The sequence below is a fragment of the Marmota marmota genome, unplaced genomic scaffold (assembly GCF_001458135.2).
Source record: "Marmota marmota marmota unplaced genomic scaffold, marMar, whole genome shotgun sequence".
NCBI classification, from domain to species: domain Eukaryota; kingdom Metazoa; phylum Chordata; class Mammalia; order Rodentia; family Sciuridae; genus Marmota; species Marmota marmota.
Genome location: NW_026000026.1, coordinates 6,694,093 through 6,711,691, shown reverse-complemented (window position 1 = coordinate 6,711,691; position 17,599 = coordinate 6,694,093). Strand labels below are relative to the sequence as shown.

The following is a 17,599-nucleotide window of genomic DNA, read 5'->3' as shown; positions in this document are numbered from 1 at the left end:
GTTTTCCCAAATCCACCCAGCTAGTAAATGGCAGAGCCAGAACCACTAATGTGCACACGAGACTTGAGAATTAGTCACTTTCTTTTATTGCCACAACAACACTGTGATTTAAGGATCACCATGCCCAGGAACCGTGTGCCACCTTGATCACCACACAGTGCTATTTAAAGGTTCAGGATAAAAATATCATTTAAATAACCCGGCGCCCCTGGAGGGGTGCTTTCTTTAGCATTTTTTTTAGGTTAGGGGCCATTCACCCTGGAGCTGTTTTCTTATGTATCAAGAGCACTTTTAAGACCTTAGAACTGTGGAGAATTTTACATCAGATAAAATGTGTTGCATGGAAAAATAAATAAGTGGGTGAGCACTTTTCAAAACCTCATTTGAATCCGCCACCTGGCCGGCTTCTCAGTAATAATCAGCACACTAGGAGATGTTCACCAGGGGCAAATTCTCAGCCAATGACTGTTTGCATAATCAAGAACTTGGCATGTTAAAGAGCATGATCTAAAAGCAGGAGGGAGGGAGAAGAAAAACCACAATTATTCTCAGTGCATCTAAAGAAGAAAAAGGGAGAGAACTCGATTTTTCTACTTTTTCCAGATTAAACAATAATAACAATGCCCTTGGGGTAGGCAGCAGCCCAAGGAAAAATGGAATCAGCACCCATCAAGCCGCCAACTCCGGTGTCTCCTGTTATTCTAGCAGCTGATGACAGCGATGGCTGTAAATTGCCAAATGGGGGTGGGGCTCAGCGGTAGAGCACTCACCTAGCACAAGCAAGGCCCTGGGTTTGATCCTCTGCACTCATAAAAATAAATAAATAAAAACAAAGGTATTGTGTACTACTAAAAGAAATAAATATTTTTTAAAAAGAATTATCTTTTTTTTACAGATGATATGTGTGGTGAGCCGCTTCTGCCATTTATGCAAATTATGGTCGCCATTACAAGATGGCGCTGGCTCCGCTGTGGTCTGTGACAAACAACTCCTTATTTGGGAGAGTTGGCGCATGACTTTTCATCACCCTATGAGAAAGCTCCACGTGGCTGCTTTGCATTGGGGCTTAAGATGCTTTATTAAGGCTGGGAGGGGCATCCGAGGGGTAGAAGAAGAACTATCAAGGGCCTGAAATAAACTGCTGAAAGAAGATTCCTGAGTGTTGCGTCTTCCTTGCGGGCAAGGGGTTGCGACAAGTGGTGCCGAAACCCGGGAACCAGAACTTTCAGCAGTCAGGGGGGTGCACCGTAGTCCCAGGTAAGTGGGATCCGCGACCAAAGCGGGGAAGCAGCTGCATTGTGTACTTTCGTTTTTACTTTCGCTTTTGTTTTCTGTGTTTCTTTTGTTGTGTCATTTTGCTTTTGTTTTTTGTGCTTCTTTTGTTGTTGTGTCATGGGTGCCGCATCTTCAAGTCCGCTTCTTCTGGCCCTAGATGGCCTGTTACGTTCCAAGGGTCTGGAAATGAAACATAGTACTTTGCAGATGTTTTTGAGAGAAGCTGCCAAGACCACAGCCGCGGTCTGGGTATGAGGATGGCGGTAACGGCGGCGGACAGCGCTCTGCGCCGCAGTCCCAGCGCCCGCGAACCGGAGCGCGAGCAGCCGCCGGCGTCACTACGGCCGCGGCTGAGGGACCTGCCTGCACTGCTGCGGAGCGGGCTCACACTGCGGAGAAAGCGGAGCGCCGCCGGGGACCAAGACCGGTACTTCAATCTCTCTCGCATTAATCTCACAGGAGTTTTTTGTTTCAGCCTTGGAAATGCTAATTGCATTAACCTTAAGACCAAAAATTTGACTAACTGGGAGGACCCATTGCGGTCCAGTCAGGTCTCAGGGAGCATTATCAGTGCCGTACTGAGCCAAGTAGTTTCAGGGAAGCAATCAGGTTCAGGGACCCCCGCAAATAGCTCTGCTTTAAATATAACTACCTTGGCTATTATCTCCTATGAGAAAGCTCCACGTGGCTGCTTTGCATTGGGGCTTAAGATGCTTTATTAAGGCTGGGAGGGGCATCCGAGGGGTAGAAGAAGAACTATCAAGGGCCTGAAATAAACTGCTGAAAGAAGATTCCTGAGTGTTGCGTCTTCCTTGCGGGCAAGGGGTTGCGACAGATATGAAAAGTGTATTTGTGTAAAGAACTACTGAGACTTTACAGGTGATGCAAATTAAAGCAGGTGATACAAATTCTTTTTTCCTCCTTAAAAGCCATCAGCTAACAGAGCTAAACATACAGAGCTGACCTGCCCTCAGGTGAACTCATTAAGGAAACTCCGATCCAATGTTTGTCATGGAAAGTTGCCTTTTCTGTCAGCGCTGTGGTGGCTACTGCTCCTTCTATCTTACCAGTTTATGGTTGCCCTTGCATTTTTAAATTTGTTATAAAATGTACATAACCCATAGTTTAGCCATTTTTAACAGTACGTCTTGGGCTGGGGCTGGGGTTGTGGATCAGTGGTGGAGCAATTGCCTCGCACGTGTAAGGCACTGGGTTAGATCCTCAGCATCACATAAAGAAATAAAACAAAGATATTATGTCCATCTACAACTAAAAATTTTTTTTTTCTAAAAGAAAGAAAAGAGTACATCTCAATAAAGTTTAGTATGTTCACCTTCCTATGCAATCAGTCTCTAAACAAGCACCCTACTCCCACTGAGCCACACCCGGCCTTCTCCAGAACTTCATCTGCAAAACTAAAACTGTACATCTAGGAAACACCTCTCTAAGTCTCCTTTCGCCTGTCCCTGGCAACTACCCTTCTGCTTTCTGGGTCTAGAAGTCTAACCACACTAGAGACCCCATAAGAGCAGAACCACGCGGTATTGTTCCTTTGTGACTTGCTACGCCAGAAAACAAGGACACTCTCAAAAACTAATGGTATCGCCTAAAAGGAAACAGGAGCCAGCCTGAAAGGGTCTCTACAGGCCAAAGTTGTGGCCATTTGAGCACCAAAAAAGGACAATGATAAATTAAGGTATGGGTTTAGAAGTCAGGACCTGGGAGGAGGAAGGTTGGCTGTGTGTGCCCTGGGAGGTGGGTGGGTAGGGGCAGGTTCTAAATTCCAATCTGCACAGTTGTCACATGGCATGTTCTCTGTGGGAATTCACTGAGCTGAATGACCTGTCCTTTTCTATGTGCCTGTTATGCTCCAACCCAAAGATTAATTTAGAGCAGGGGATGGAGCTCCACAGTAGGGTACATGCTTAGCACATACGAAGCCCTGGATTCAACCCCCATCACCAAAATGAAGATTAATTTTTAAAGAGGAATAATTCTAATGGATCAAAGCACATTCAATTAACAAAAGTCCATGAGTAGATAATACTCAAAACTGAGAAAGCCGGGGGGTGGGGGGACCAAGGGCTGGGGTGCAGCTCGGTGGTAGAGCACTTGCCCAGCATGCAGGAAGCCCTGGGCTCTATTTCCATTGCAGAAAATAAGTTAAATTTTAGAACGAACTTCATGTGTCCCCATTGAGGCTGATCACAGAGTGCCTTACTTTGGAAAGTGGCACCAAAGGGGAGAGAGAGGTTCAGTATCCCTCCTGCCTTTGCCGCAGGAACCGTGTCTCGCAGTCACCCAGCAGCGTGCATAAAGAGAGGACTTGATTACAGAGAATATCAGCTGAAGACGGAGCTGGTCACGTTACAGCCCTCATGGTGCCTCAGTTTCCCGCCCAGGGACTAGCAGGTGGGGTATGTGGAGTTGCTGCGACACTGCTGAGTAGCCAGTCCCCCTGCAATCAGATGGAATAACACCTAAAAAGCCCCTTTCTCCCAGATCAGTAGTCTCAAAATCAAAAATAAAAAGGGCTGGGATGTGGCTCAGAGGTTACGCACTGCCGGGTTTAATCCCCAGGACCAATAAATAGATAGATAAATGCACCAGGATGCCATAGGACATGCGGTGTTGTCCACCACACTTTCTTGCCAAAATATTTAACTGGACTCCACCAAGACTTTAGAGCAAACACCCAACCTCCAGGAGCTGCAGGACGAGGAGGAAGCAGGAAAGACCCGGGGCCGGGGGTGGGGGGACAATCAGATGGACCAGAAAATGAAAGCATGCCCCGGACAAGCCCATGTTGTGAGGGAAGGGATTGAAGGTGCTAGAATAGCGGGCACCAGGGACACAGTGAGAGCATGGGGTGCAAGTCCTTGTCAACTGCACAGAACTCTGGGGGACAATGGGAAATTTTATTAACATGGGAAAATGAAGACGGTAATGGAGAGCAGGTTACAACAGCGTTACAGTGTAATGCCACTTTGGAAAAAAGACATATGAGATACAGAAATGCTAGAGAAATATCTAGAAAGATATGCAATAACATTTAACAGTGGCATCTCTGAGTAGCTTTATATATTTTTTTCTTTCTGTATTTCTGACTTTCTACCATGCACATATTCTGATTGGGCAATGATGAAAGTATTTTTAACTTTTTGTTTTGGAGTAATTATAGATTTACAGGGAGTTGCAAAAAGAATACAGAGAATATCGCGTACCCTTAACCCAGCTGCCCCCAAGAGTGGCATCTTATATAACTGTAGTACGGTATGAAACTAAAGGGAATAGTAATTAGATGTGATGCTGTTTAATAAGATTCAGACTTTATTCTGTTGCCACCATTTTTGTACACACACATAATTCTATGCAACTCAATGCATATATAATTCACATGATTTTATCCCACAAAGAGATTTATATTTTCCTGTAACCACCAGCTCAGTCAAGATAGATCCCATCACTACAAAAGAATCTTTGTGCTATCCTTTAGGCCTGAGCTCCTCTCTCCCATTCCCGTCATGATCTCTTCTCCATCTCTGTCAGTTTTTTTCCCCCCAAGAATGTTCTATCAATGATCATTTAGTTGCAAACTTTGAAACTGGCTTTTGTCATTAAACATATGTCCTAAGGTCCAAGTCTTTATTATCAATAATTCATTCCTCATAATAGTTATTTTTATTAAGAATATATTTGAGTATATATCCCACCTGAATTTTAACATGATTTTAATGTTTTTAATAATTATGTCCCTATTTTCAAACACCACAGGTAGATGAGTGACTTGGTCTATTGTCCCTTGAAATTGTGTCCTGAACCAGTCAGGTGGTTGGTGACTTGGCTGTGAACTGCTGTAGGGGCCAGATGGGGAATGACTATCTGCCCTGTCACTACTCTGGCTCAGCGCAGTGCTTTCCCCCCAGGGAATGTTCTAGAAAGGCTTCTTAAAATGGTCCTAACTAAGCCTTTGGGGAGGGGCGGGAATACACGTTGACTAGGAGTTCCTTCTCAGAATAAGTCTTGTCAAACTCAACACATTTTGTGGTATTTTTAACTGGGCCAATTGCCTGGCGGGCACAGAGCATGTGTTTGGCAACATTTTCTTCAATTGTTGTGGAAAAGTGATAAAAATTAGAGCAGATCATGGTCCAAGCCAGAAGGGAGATGCTCAGCCTGGCAGGAGCATCCAGCAAGCAGCTCTGGGAGGCCTTGGCAGAGGTTCTGTTGGAGTCAGGGGTTCAAACCCCAGCTCTGCCTCTGTACCAGCCATGGCCCACTGGCTCAAATGAAGCATAATTCCAGAAGGACTCAAGGGCTAGTGCAGAGCCCTGAAGCTGGAAACAGGAAGCACCCCCTAAATTGAAGGGGCCATAAAGGAACAGTCACTGGAGTCCTGAAGGAGAGTCAGTTGGAGGAGCCCTGGAGAGGTGGCCTTTGATGGAGGTGGCCTTCGATGGAGAAGCAGCCAGCCTGAGTTGTCCCGCAGGGCACAAGCCAGGGGATTGGGACCTGCTCCTCACCTGCCAGCCTCCTCCCACCTCCTGCCGAAGCTCCCGCGGGGGACCCATTGGGAACCACAGGGCGCAGACCTGTCGAGCCAGAAGCCCTGGGCAGAAGGTGGAGAGGTGAAGGAAGACTTGGGCAAAGCCATTTACTACCTGGGGCTGAGGCAAGTCCCTTCCCCTCTCCTGACCTCAGCTTCCTTATCTGTAAAGTAATAATGTGGCCTCCCTGCTCGAGTCAAGGGGAGGAAACGTGTTTAAAGTAAGTACAGTACCCAGCACTGAGCCTGGTGGGAAATAGTCTACTGTCACTATGACTCCAGTGGGGACAAATTGATTGATAGAAAGATGGGACCAGGGGAGCAGTTTGAGACAGCCTGCCTGGTACCATCTGGGATAAACACCACCATGCTCACCAGGTAGTCCCTCTACCTGTAGGAACATCAGGTACCCGGGCAAAGGGACATCCAAGTCCCAGACTGCACGCCCTGCCGTTTTAACATGGGGGCAAAACAATGTTGGCATCCACTTGTGTCCTCCTCCCCCACCCACCACAGGCTCCCACCAGCCAACAGTGGTCTATTTTAGCAAAAGACCATTTGTTTAAGGAGCCTGCCAAATGCGAGGGTCCAGATTTCTCCTTTTCTTTTTTTTAAAAAAGTCACAGATAAAAATAAACTCAAGATGGTCTGTTTCTGCCGAAGCTGGTTTATCCCCCTCCCCCAAAACTCATGTTGAAAATTTAATTGCCCTTGTGGGGTGTTGAGAGTTGGGGCCTTTAAGAATGATTAGGTCATTAAGAGAAATGAATGCCTCTCTCACACAACTGGGTTATTCTCATGTTACTGGAGTAGTTATCATAAGAGCAGGTTCCTTTGTGTAGGGGGTGTAGTGGGGATTGAACTCAGGGTCACTGAGTTGAACTCAGTGGAACACTGAGACACATCCGCAGCCCTATTTTGTATTTTATTTAGAGACAGGTCTCACTGAGTTGCTTAGGGCTTTGCCATTGCTGAGGCTGGCTTTGAACTTGCCATCCTCCTGCCTCAGCCTCTGAAGCTGCTGAGATTACAGGCATGCAACACTGTGCTTTGCTGAGAGTAGGTTCTTATAACGTGAAGCTGCCCCTCATGTTCCGCCTCCTGTACACAGGTCCACTTACTTTTCTGTTTTCTGCCTTTAGTTGAAATAGCGTAAGGCCCTCTCCAGCTCTACACGCTTAGACTTTCCAGCCTCCAGAAAAGAGAGTCAAAATAAACTCTTTCCCTTTAAATTATCCAGTCTAAGGGATTTTGTGATTGCAACATAAACTGGACTAAGACATCTTCTAAACAGACTTGTCGTTAACTAACATCAGGACCATGGGAGGAGGGAGGAGAGGACCTGTCAGACTGGCCACTCAGCCTGCCAATTCCACCAGCCCAGGCTTTGAAGCCAGTTTAGAGACTAGCTATTGGGAGACTCCACAGCCCAATGCCCCCCAGATAACTTTGGAGGAAAAATTCAAGTTGACAAATTATATGAAATTTACTCAGAAGATACCAGGTCCATGGAGCTGCATCTTAAAGAACAGATGCCACTGTCCCAAGCCAGGTGCCCCAAGACAGGGGTTGCCAGATTTTGCAAATAAAAGTACATAATGGCTCATTACATTAGAATATCATATACACAACAAATATTTTTTTACTATGTCCCAAATATTGCATGGGACATACTTAAACACTAAAAAATTATTAGTTGTTTATCTGACATTCACATCTAACTGGGCATCCCATTCAGGAATGACAAGGGCAGTGCTGAAAAGGACACATTTACATAGGTCTCAAACTGGTGGCCTCAGGGCCATGAGGCCCAATCATGTGTGTTGCCCAGTTGTTAGTTTATAAAATTGAATTCAGCTGCCAACATTTTAGCGAGTAGTAGCTGGTAGTAGCCGCCCTGCTATGAAAACATAATGGAACAGAAGGAAACCCGGAACCGTGGAAATTGATTACTGATTTGTTTGTCGGTTGCAAGATGAGCCTGGAAGTTGTGCGGTCTCAGGCCTGGGGAACCGGCTCCAACGCTGCAGTCCACCCTTCGAGTGCTGGCTGCAGGTTCTGACAAGCTTTCCCATCAGCAAGGCCCTGGCCAGGGCTACTTTCCCCTTTCCTGGCTGGGGATGGAAGCTTCTGGTCACATGTTGGAGAAATGTGTGCCCGCAGTGCCCCCTGCAGACCGAGGCTGCAGTTGCAGGTTCTGGAGAAGATCTGGCTCCATCCCAAGATCTGGCTTGGGACAGCGGCATCTGTTCCCTGGTAATTGTATAGCCACAATTAGGAGTGAAGCAAGCAAAATCCAGGAGAAATTAAAAGTAGAAATAAACTGGAAATAGCAAGCACTTGAGAAGTCCCTTTCCAGGCAGAGCTATGAGAGCTCTGTTCCCCAGAGGTGGTATCCTTGTCCTACCCGCAAAGAATTGAAAACAAGGACTGAAATAGATAATTGTATGACAATGATCACTTTAATAGCCCAAAGGTGGACACAACTGCCCACTCATCCATAGATGAATAGGTAACTAACTCTGGCACAGACATGGGCACGGCGTTATTCAGCCACTCAAAACTCTGATATGTGCTACCCCGGGAGGAACCCTGAAAACAGAATTCAATGAATAAGCCAGTGAGCCAATTTCCAGATGAAGAAATGAGGCCCAGAGAGATGTGAATGGCTTCTCAAGGTCACATGGCTACAAAGTGGTAGAGCTATGACCCAAATACAACAAAGCTACTTCCAAGGTGTGACTTCAAGTCAGTCACTTGACTTCCCTGAGCTTCAGTTTTCCAGTCTATAAAATTCAATAATGAGCAGGGTTGGGCGGAGACTGTTTGAGATAATACATGCAGCATGGGCCCATGGCAAGCACTTACGGGACACACTTATTGTTCTTTTTCTACCTCTCCACTATCAAACACCTCCCATCTAACTTTGGCAAAAAGATGTGTTTATTTACAAGATATGAATTGTGTCGCTACCACGAGCCGGGCCTGAGGCTAAGCATTTTACAGACATGATTTTCTTTAATCATTTTTTAATATTTATTTTTTAGTTGTAGGTGGACACAATACCTTTATTTTTATGAGGTGCTGAGAATCGAATCCAGTGCCTCACACACGATAGACGAGTGCTCTACCTCTGAGCCACAACCCCAGTCCCTACAGATGTGATTTTTATTGCGCCTGAAACCTTTCTGAAGGAGGCATTAAGAACCCCACTTCACAGATGAGGAAACTGAGGCTTATACAGGTGCAAGAATTTGCCCCAGTCACCTCAGTTAAGAGGACAAAGAGGAGGATCATCCTAGAAGCATCAGGTTTTGGAAGAGACTGAAGCTGAAGGACAAGTTGCCCAGGATGAGCCCTGGAGGACTGCCCCCGCCCCCAGGGCTTGGGGAAGTGATGACAGAAAAGCCAAGAGACTAGGGTGGTGGGCCAGGGGAGCTCTCTAGGGAGCTTTCCTGCCCCTGGCACTTCTGACCTCTGTAGTGTCTCCTTCACAGGGAACTCAAAAGCATATGAACCTTGAAGGATCAGAAATGGGCTCCTTTCCTGTGTCTGCTGGACTGCAATGAAGCCAAAGACTACCAACAGAGCCAGACAGAGGGCTGGCTCTGCCACTTATCAGCTGGGTGATCTCAGACAAGTCATGGCATTATTATTATCATTATTATTATATTTTATTTTTTTGTGGTGCTAGGGATTGTGCATGGATTGTGCATGGGAGGCAAGCACTCTACCAACTGAACTATATCCCCAGTCCCCTTAGTGTGAAGAAAAACAGAGACAGAAGCAAGCAAAGTGCAGGGGCAAAGTAAAAAGGGCTCATCTGAGCTGCCAGCTTTATTCATATCCATAGGTCACATTAGGTCATTGATGTCAAGTACATACTGCTCATTGTATAAAGTGACATTACCATAGCAGCTAGGCATTGAGCATTTATTAGTCATCTTACTAGTCCAGGGAAAAACTATAGAATACTCCAAATGTGGATAACAGGGCGCCTGTTACCCTCCAGAAGTTTGGTCCCCAGAGGAATGCTGCCCTGTATATATCCAGAGCCAGAATCCTTGCACCTTACAGTGCATTTATATTTAGGTTGTGTCACTTGAGAATCAACAAAATTGTTTTGGGGACAGTAGTAGGGGTTGAACCCTGGGCTTTGGTACACTAGGCCACAGAGCTACTCTCCAGCCTATGTTTGTAGTTTTAGTCAGTCTTGCTAACTTGCTCAGGCTGGTCTTGAACTTGGACCCTCCTGCCTCAGCCTCCTGGGTAGCTGTATACCACTATACCCGGCTAATTCCCCACTTTTCAGAAGTTTCTCATTGTGGATTTGACTGTTACCTTTACCCAGAAGGGCTTATTTCTGGATTTAGGTTAAGTATTTCAATTGTAACCAGTGTGGGAATAATACATGGGCACAATATTGGCAGTGTAGAAGAGACGGGTTATCTTAGTGGGAGTTAGCCAGCTCCTTGACTTTGAGGGTGGACCAGCGTGTGGAGAACCACATGCTTCCATATTCCCAGATAGCACTTTTCTGACCAAAATGGAACAGATTATAATGTACTTTTTATTTTCCTTTTAGAAGTTGCTCAGCCATGGAGTTGGAGTCCAAATACTGAAAGAAAAAGGAGTCCTGTGTTTCCAGCTGAACCAATCCCACAAGGTGTTTGTGTACTTAGCTAGAGGGCTAGCCCCAGTTGAAGGCTGTACTCCCCCTTTCTTGAAAAATTCAAGAATTAAATTTCTGACTTTGTAGCATTTCTACCTACAGAAAGAATAAAAGAAATTAAAACTTGTATTTTGTCATGGGAGGTAAACATTCAATAGCGATAACAAGTAGCAAACAGGTATCTGTAAATTTCCTTTGGTTTATGTGAGAATCCAGTGGCCTAGTAGGCAGCTCTGACTTGCTTGCTAGGTCTCATTACTTTGCTCACTTCGGTGGAGCAGCCTGCCATGTTGAAAGGGGCAGGGGACTTGGTATTTTGAAGCCATTAGTACGGGGTATTCATGCCAACAGGTGCTTCTCTAGTGAAGACANTTTTTTTTTTTTTTTTTTTTGAGAGAGAGAGGGAGAGACAATTTTTTAAATATTTTTTAGTTTTCGGCGGGCACAACATCTTTGTTGTATGTGGTGCTGAGGATCGAACCCAGGCCACATGCATGCCAGGTGAGCGCACCTCCGACACAGGCAAGCTTTTTTTCTGGTTGTTTTCCACTATTGTATCTCCAGTAACTAGAATAAACCCTGGCATGTGGTAGGTACTTGAGAAATATTAATGGACTGATTGTGGGAATGCAGTTGGACCTTTATCCAGAGTTCCACACCTGTGGACTCAACCACAGCTCAAAAATATTCTTTTCAAAAACGCATTTGTAGCTGTGCCTTATGGTGCACGCCTGTAATCCCAGTGGCTCAGGAGGCTGCAACAGGAGGATTTTGAGTTCAAAGCCAGTCTCGGCACCGGTGAGGTGCTAAGCAACTCAGCGACACCCTGACTTTAAATAAAATACAAAATAGGGCTGCAGATGCGGCTCAGTGGTCAAGTGTCCCCGAGTTCAATCCCCAGTATCAAAAAAAAAAAAAAGAAAAAAAGCATTTGTACTAAACATGTACAGACTATTTCCCCCCTGCAGTGTGGGGTATCAAACCAAAGCTAGCCCAGCACACCCACTGAGTCTACAGTCCCATTCACTTTTTCTTGTCATTATGTCCCAACAATACTGTACTTCTATAGCATTGAATTTATCAGGTATTATCTAGAAATGATTTAAAAAGACTATTGGAGGACTTGCATAGATTCTAAGCAAATTCATCGTTTTATATAAGAGAGTATCCCCAGTTTTTTGGTATTTACAGGAATCTCTAAATTAATCCCCTAAGGACACTGTGGAACAATTATATATTCTTTAATAAAACATTCTGTGGGGCTGAGGCTGTAAGCTCAATGGTAAAGTCTTGCCTCGCATGTGTGAAGCACTGAGTTCAATCCTCAGCACAACATAAAAATAAAGATACTGTGTGTTCATTTACAACTAAATATTCTGAGGCCAAACACAGTGGTGCAAGCCTATAATCCCAGCTAAGGCAAGAGGATGGCAAATTCAAAGCTGGTTTCAGTAATCCCCTCTCAGAATTAAAAAATGGGATATAACTCATTAATAAAGCATACCTGGGTTCAATGCCCAGTACAAAAAGGAAAAAACAAAATTCTGGGACTATGGATGTAGCTCAGAGGTAGAGCATTTGCCTAGCATGTGAGGCCCAGGTTCTAGGTACTAAAACCTAGAATTAAAAAAAACCTAGCATTACAAATATATATATATAATGTCTATGTGGTACTGAGGATTGAACCCAGTGCCTCACATGTGCCAGGTAAGCTCTCTGCCACTGAGCCAGAAACCCAGCCCCGTTTTTGTTGTCTGCTTACTTAACACCCACTATTATGAAAGAGTAGCTCAAAAACCTTTGGGGGCAAATAGGAAGCAATCATTCCTTATTTCTCAGATGGAACTGGGAACAGCTAACTCCTCACCTGTGCCTCTGGAACCTGCAGGTACTCTGCTTGCAGGATTGATACCATTTCACGAGCTTGGGAGCCCTGCTGTAGCCAAACTGATTCACTTTTTTTGTATTGTAGATGGACACAATACCTTTATTCATATGGTGCTGAGGATCAAACCCATCGTTTCACGTTTAGTGAAGTGCTTTACCACTGAACCACAACCCAGCCCATTCATATGTATCAATATACCAATATTTACTGAGTATCTTACCATCTGCCAGGCTCTATGGGGTATTGCCATATAACTATTCCAAGGCTTTGTAGCTTGAAATAAATGCTATAGATCAGGAAACCAGGTCTACTTCAGGGAGTGGAAGACAGGGTCTCACTATAAAAAATCCAATCAGGGCTGGGGATGTGGCTCAAGCGGTAGCATGCTCGCCTGGCATGTGTGTGGCCCGGGTTCAACCCTCAGCACCACATACAAAGATGTTGTGTCCGCTGAAAACTAAAAAATAAATATTAAAATTTGTTCTTAAAAAAATCCAATCACTGTCAGTTGCCTTAGATGTACATGCACATTCCTCAGAAGCTAATGAAAGCCAGGTCTCTTCTGCAGCACAGATCCCTCTGAAGTCCCACATGGCAAAGGGGAAGATGTAGGAGTGCCTGGCAGCTCAAGCAAGCTGTCTCCTCAGTTTGCAGAGGGTCTTGATTTAAATGAGCATATCATGGCAACCTATCAACCGAAACCATAGTTCCTATGCTACAGATTTAGTAATAACTAAGTTGTGATCAGCTGGTGTCTTCACTAGAGAAGCACCTGTTGGCATGAATACCCCGTACTAATGGCTTCAAAATACCAAGTCCCCTGCCCCTTTCAACATGGCAGGCTGCTCCACCGAAGTGAGCAAAGTAATGAGACCTAGCAAGCAAGTCAGAGCTGCCTACTAGGCCACTGGATTCTCACATAAACCAAAGGAAATTTACAGATACCTGTTTGCTACTTGTTATCGCTATTGAATGTTTACCTCCCATGACAAAATACAAGTTTTAATTTCTTTTATTCTTTCTGTAGGTAGAAATGCTACAAAGTCAGAAATTTAATTCTTGAATTTTTCAAGAAAGGGGGAGTACAGCCTTCAACTGGGGCTAGCCCTCTAGCTAAGTACACAAACACCTTGTGGGATTGGTTCAGCTGGAAACACAGGACTCCTTTTTCTTTCAGTATTTGGACTCCAACTCCATGGCTGAGCAACTTCTAAAAGGAAAATAAAAAGTACATTATAATCTGTTCCATTTTGGTCAGAAAAGTGCTATCTGGGAATATGGAAGCATGTGGTTCTCCACACGCTGGTCCACCCTCAAAGTCAAGGAGCTGGCTAACTCCCACTAAGATAACCCGTCTCTTCTACACTGCCAATATTGTGCCCATGTATTATTCCCACACTGGTTACAATTGAAATACTTAACCTAAATCCAGAAATAAGCCCTTCTGGGTAAAGGTAACAGTCAAATCCACAATGAGAAACTTCTGAAAAGTGGGGAATTAGCCGGGTATAGTGGTATACAGCTACCCAGGAGGCTGAGGCAGGAGGGTCCAAGTTCAAGACCAGCCTGAGCAAGTTAGCAAGACTGACTAAAACTACAAACATAGGCTGGAGAGTAGCTCTGTGGCCTAGTGTACCAAAGCCCAGGGTTCAACCCCTACTACTGTCCCCAAAACAATTTTGTTGATTCTCAAGTGACACAACCTAAATATAAATGCACTGTACAATTAATACATATATGTGTCAATGTGTAGTGGATAACAAGACCATGTAACTGAGAATATTCTCAGTTGTTAAAGGATCATTGAGTTTTTCTGCATTGGAGATTGAACCCAAGGGTGCCTTTACCAATGGGTTACATTCACAGACCTTTTTTTAATATTTATTTTTTAGTTTTAGGTGGAAACAATATATTTTATTTTACATGGTGCTGAGAATTGAACCCAGTGCCTCATACATGCTAGGCAAGCAGGCTACCACTTGAGCCACATACCTCCTTGAGAGGGTTTAAGTAGCTCAGACTGGCCTTGTCTCAGTCTCCCAAGTAGCTTTAATTATAGGTGATCACATACTACCATGCCTGGCAGAGGATCCTCTTTAAATGTCAAATCTTCACATGAAAGCCTGAAGCTATACCAGAACACTTTGAATCTAGGGTAATGAGTGACAACAATCTAAATTTCTACAGCTTTTCAGTCAGTGGGGGGGGGGAGGCTGGGGATGTGGCTCAGTGGTAGGGCACTTGCCTTGCATGTGCGTGGCCCTGTGTTCGATCCTCAGCACCACATAAAAATAAAGGTATTGTGTCCAACTACAACTAAAAAATAAAGTTACGGAATGAATTACTAGGAGACATCTGTAATCTATAGGAGGAACACCATACTCAAGGAGGGGAGCTGTCACTGTTGTTTACTCTTTTCACTAGTTAAAGGTTCTAGGCAAGTAAAGGAATACTCATTTGGCAAAAGTGGATTTTCTGTGTTAGGCACAATTTACTAAGGGATCATTCAGGTCAGCACAAGGTATGCAACTAAGGTCTGACTCAGACCAGTCTCAACCAACCAGATAAGCAAACTTCCAGAAAAAAGGGATGGTGCTGTTGCCTTCTGTATAAAGTAGTGGTGGGAGGAACAAACACAAATAGCCACCTGTGTCTATCTGCTTTGCTTGCTCACTTTGATGAAGCAAGTCAATATGCTAAAGAGACCCACGTAGCAAGAAATTGAGGACAGCCTCCATTCACCCAACACACAAATAAGGCTTACAATTGAATGCCACAAAAATAATCATGATCAAACGAATTCCAACTCATGTGAGACAAGTTCCTTGATTTTTTTTAATTTAGTAGTTGTACACAATACCTTTATTTATTTATTTTTATGTGGTGCAGAGGATCAAACCCAGGACCTTGCACGTGCTAGGTGAGCTCTCTACCACTGAACCACAATCCCAGACAAGTTCCTTATTTTAAAAGATGCAGTATTTGCCAGGCTAAGGAAACTACAATGTCCAGCAACTTTAAGACTTTCTAGTACCAACAGCCCAACATCACCCCCCATAAGAACAACTTCAAATTCATTCCCCCCTCCCACTTTATACACAACTCAGTACTGGGTCAAAAGTGGGGTGTGACAGCTGGAAAGCAGAAACCTCACCTGTTGCAGGACGGACTGAAGCAAAGACATCAGATTAGACTAATGTCAACATAGTAGCACCCAGGACTCCTGTAGGAAGTGAACAAATAATCTGAATGCTGGAATAACACCAACCAACAGAGCAAGCAACAAATAAAAACAAGTTATTTTGTGTCGATGCATCAGATAAAACTGGCTTACAGGTTTAGTTAGATCAACAGGGTCGATCTGATGGGGAAAAAAGTTGTGTCATCAGCTGCATCGGCTCAATGAGTAAAATTTGAGTCAAAAAGACAGTTCCACACTAGGAAAAAGCAGTTACTTTCCCACATCTGTTCAGATGAGGAAGAAATGCCGGCATCACTTACCAATCCTTTCACACTCCTGGAATTCATCCTTGTTCATTCAAACCCTGGTTTCTGGTAGCAAACCTAAGATAAAACACAGAAAGATTAAATCCCATCAGTTAGATGGGCAAGGGATTATGAGGTGGTTGGTGCTCAAGCAGGCATATCAGACAGAAACTGGCTTAGAAAAGTTAGATCAACATGGTCGATCTGTCGGGGAAAAAAGTTCAGTCATCATATATGCCAGCAAGCAGCTCTTTGAGTTTTTGGTGGGGGGGGAGTACCAGAGATTGGGCCCAAGGGCACTCAGTCATATCCCCAGCCCTTTTTTATTTTAAAACAGGGTCTCACTAAGTTGCTAAGGCTTGCAAACCTCCTGCCTCAGCCTCCTGAGCCACTGGGATTATAGGCCTGTGGCGTGTTTTGCAGCTGCTCTTTGAGCTCTTAACAAGAGGAATATGGAATAAGATAAGTTGCTGCCACATCTCTCCTTCAGTGAGCAGAAATCACACCTGAAATCCCAGCCACTTGAGAGGACAAGGCATTGATTGGAAGGACTGCTTGAGGCCAGAAGTTTTGAGTTATTAGCCTAAGCAATATATAGCCAGACCCTGTGGGCAATGTTCAGTAAGGTCTCAGTTCTATGTGCCTCATTTCTGCATTCAAGTGAAGGGGGTGGGGATAAGCTCTGCAGTTAGTATCTAGGTTAACAGAAATTCTTTTGGTTTTTCACAAATGGAAAAGCTCAAGAAAGCTCTTTGGACATCTAGAACTGTTTCTTCCCAGGAACCCATCCAATATATAAATTGTTATAAGCACCTAAGAGTTTCAATAGAACTCTGGGAAAAGTAGCTCTGTGGCAGAGCACATGTTAAGCATGCTCAAGGCCCTGAGTTCCAACCAGCACCAACACAAAAAAACTAACTTCAATTAAATTTAATCATAACCTCCAAACTTTGTCTTAGATCCTAAGACATACGTGCTTACCCCAGAGCTCCGAAGACAGAAAGTGGGGTTCCCGTGGAAGCCCAGAGGTGAGCCCGTCTTGCAACATCCATTCTGAATCCAATTGCGTTAACCTAAAATACAAAAGGGCGTCAGTCGCCATTTTCCATGGCCAGGAAAGAGCAAGGAGAGGAAGGGCCTCTTGAAGCTGGTGTGTCAGAATTAACTGGCAAGTGTTAAAAAAAAGATCAGCATTGTCGATCTGATGGGGAAAAAAGTGAAGTCATCATTTACACCAGTCAAGGGCTCCTTAGAGTCAAGCAGAAGGCGCGAGTTTTCCTAGCTAACTCATCTCCCCACGGCCCTAACGCCTCTGCGCTGGAGAAGACTAGGCCAAGCAGGGCAGGCGATGGCACTAAGAGGACAAAAGAGGACCAAACTCGTGACGGGAAAACAGTGGAGTCCCCACTCACCATTAAACAAACGTGGTGGGCAGCGAAGGAAGACATGCCGAGGATCGCGAACAAAACTACCACACACCACAAGCACCTCCGAAGCAAAAGAACGAACGCGGCCGGAGCCTGCCTTATATAATCAGCCGGACTGGCGCGCGTGAGCACTGGCAGGGGGCCCGCCCCTTCCGGCCCGCCGCGACGGCCCCTGGGAAACATAGTCCCTGAGCCGCGCAGCCCCAAGCGCTCTAATGGTTGTCAAGGCCGCGCCTAGCCCCGCCCCCCGCCTCGTACACACTGGGCAGCCGGGCTCCTGGGCCTCGCCGCCATGTCGCGCTTCG

General features: G+C 44.9%; 1 protein-coding gene, 1 long non-coding RNA gene and 3 other non-coding genes across 5 annotated transcripts in view; 1 reads left to right on the top strand and 4 right to left on the bottom strand.

Annotated features, from left to right (window-relative positions):
* Positions 1-1,634: 1,634 nt before the first annotated feature.
* Znfx1 (zinc finger NFX1-type containing 1) overlaps positions 1,635-17,599 on the top strand; it is a 42,894-nt gene continuing 26,929 nt past the window's right edge. Inside the window, exons 1-2 of the mRNA XM_048810829.1 lie at positions 1,635-1,655; positions 6,727-6,734. The gene's annotated coding sequence lies outside the window, so the exon portion shown is untranslated. The remainder of the gene's footprint in view (positions 1,656-6,726; positions 6,735-17,599) is intronic.
* Positions 13,378-17,593, bottom strand: LOC107137063. Its single transcript, XR_001502787.2, has 5 exons — positions 17,280-17,593; positions 16,849-16,940; positions 15,883-15,945; positions 15,536-15,604; positions 13,378-13,591 (listed from the first exon to the last, which is right to left on the bottom strand). It is a non-coding gene; the product is annotated as an uncharacterized LOC107137063 (long non-coding RNA).
* On the bottom strand, positions 15,688-15,780 carry LOC125619242. The gene has a single exon (XR_007350740.1). It is a non-coding gene; the product is annotated as a small nucleolar SNORD12/SNORD106 (small nucleolar RNA).
* Positions 16,019-16,109, bottom strand: LOC125619241. Its single transcript, XR_007350739.1, has one exon. It is a non-coding gene; the product is annotated as a small nucleolar SNORD12/SNORD106 (small nucleolar RNA).
* Positions 17,014-17,106, bottom strand: LOC125619243. The gene has a single exon (XR_007350741.1). It is a non-coding gene; the product is annotated as a small nucleolar SNORD12/SNORD106 (small nucleolar RNA).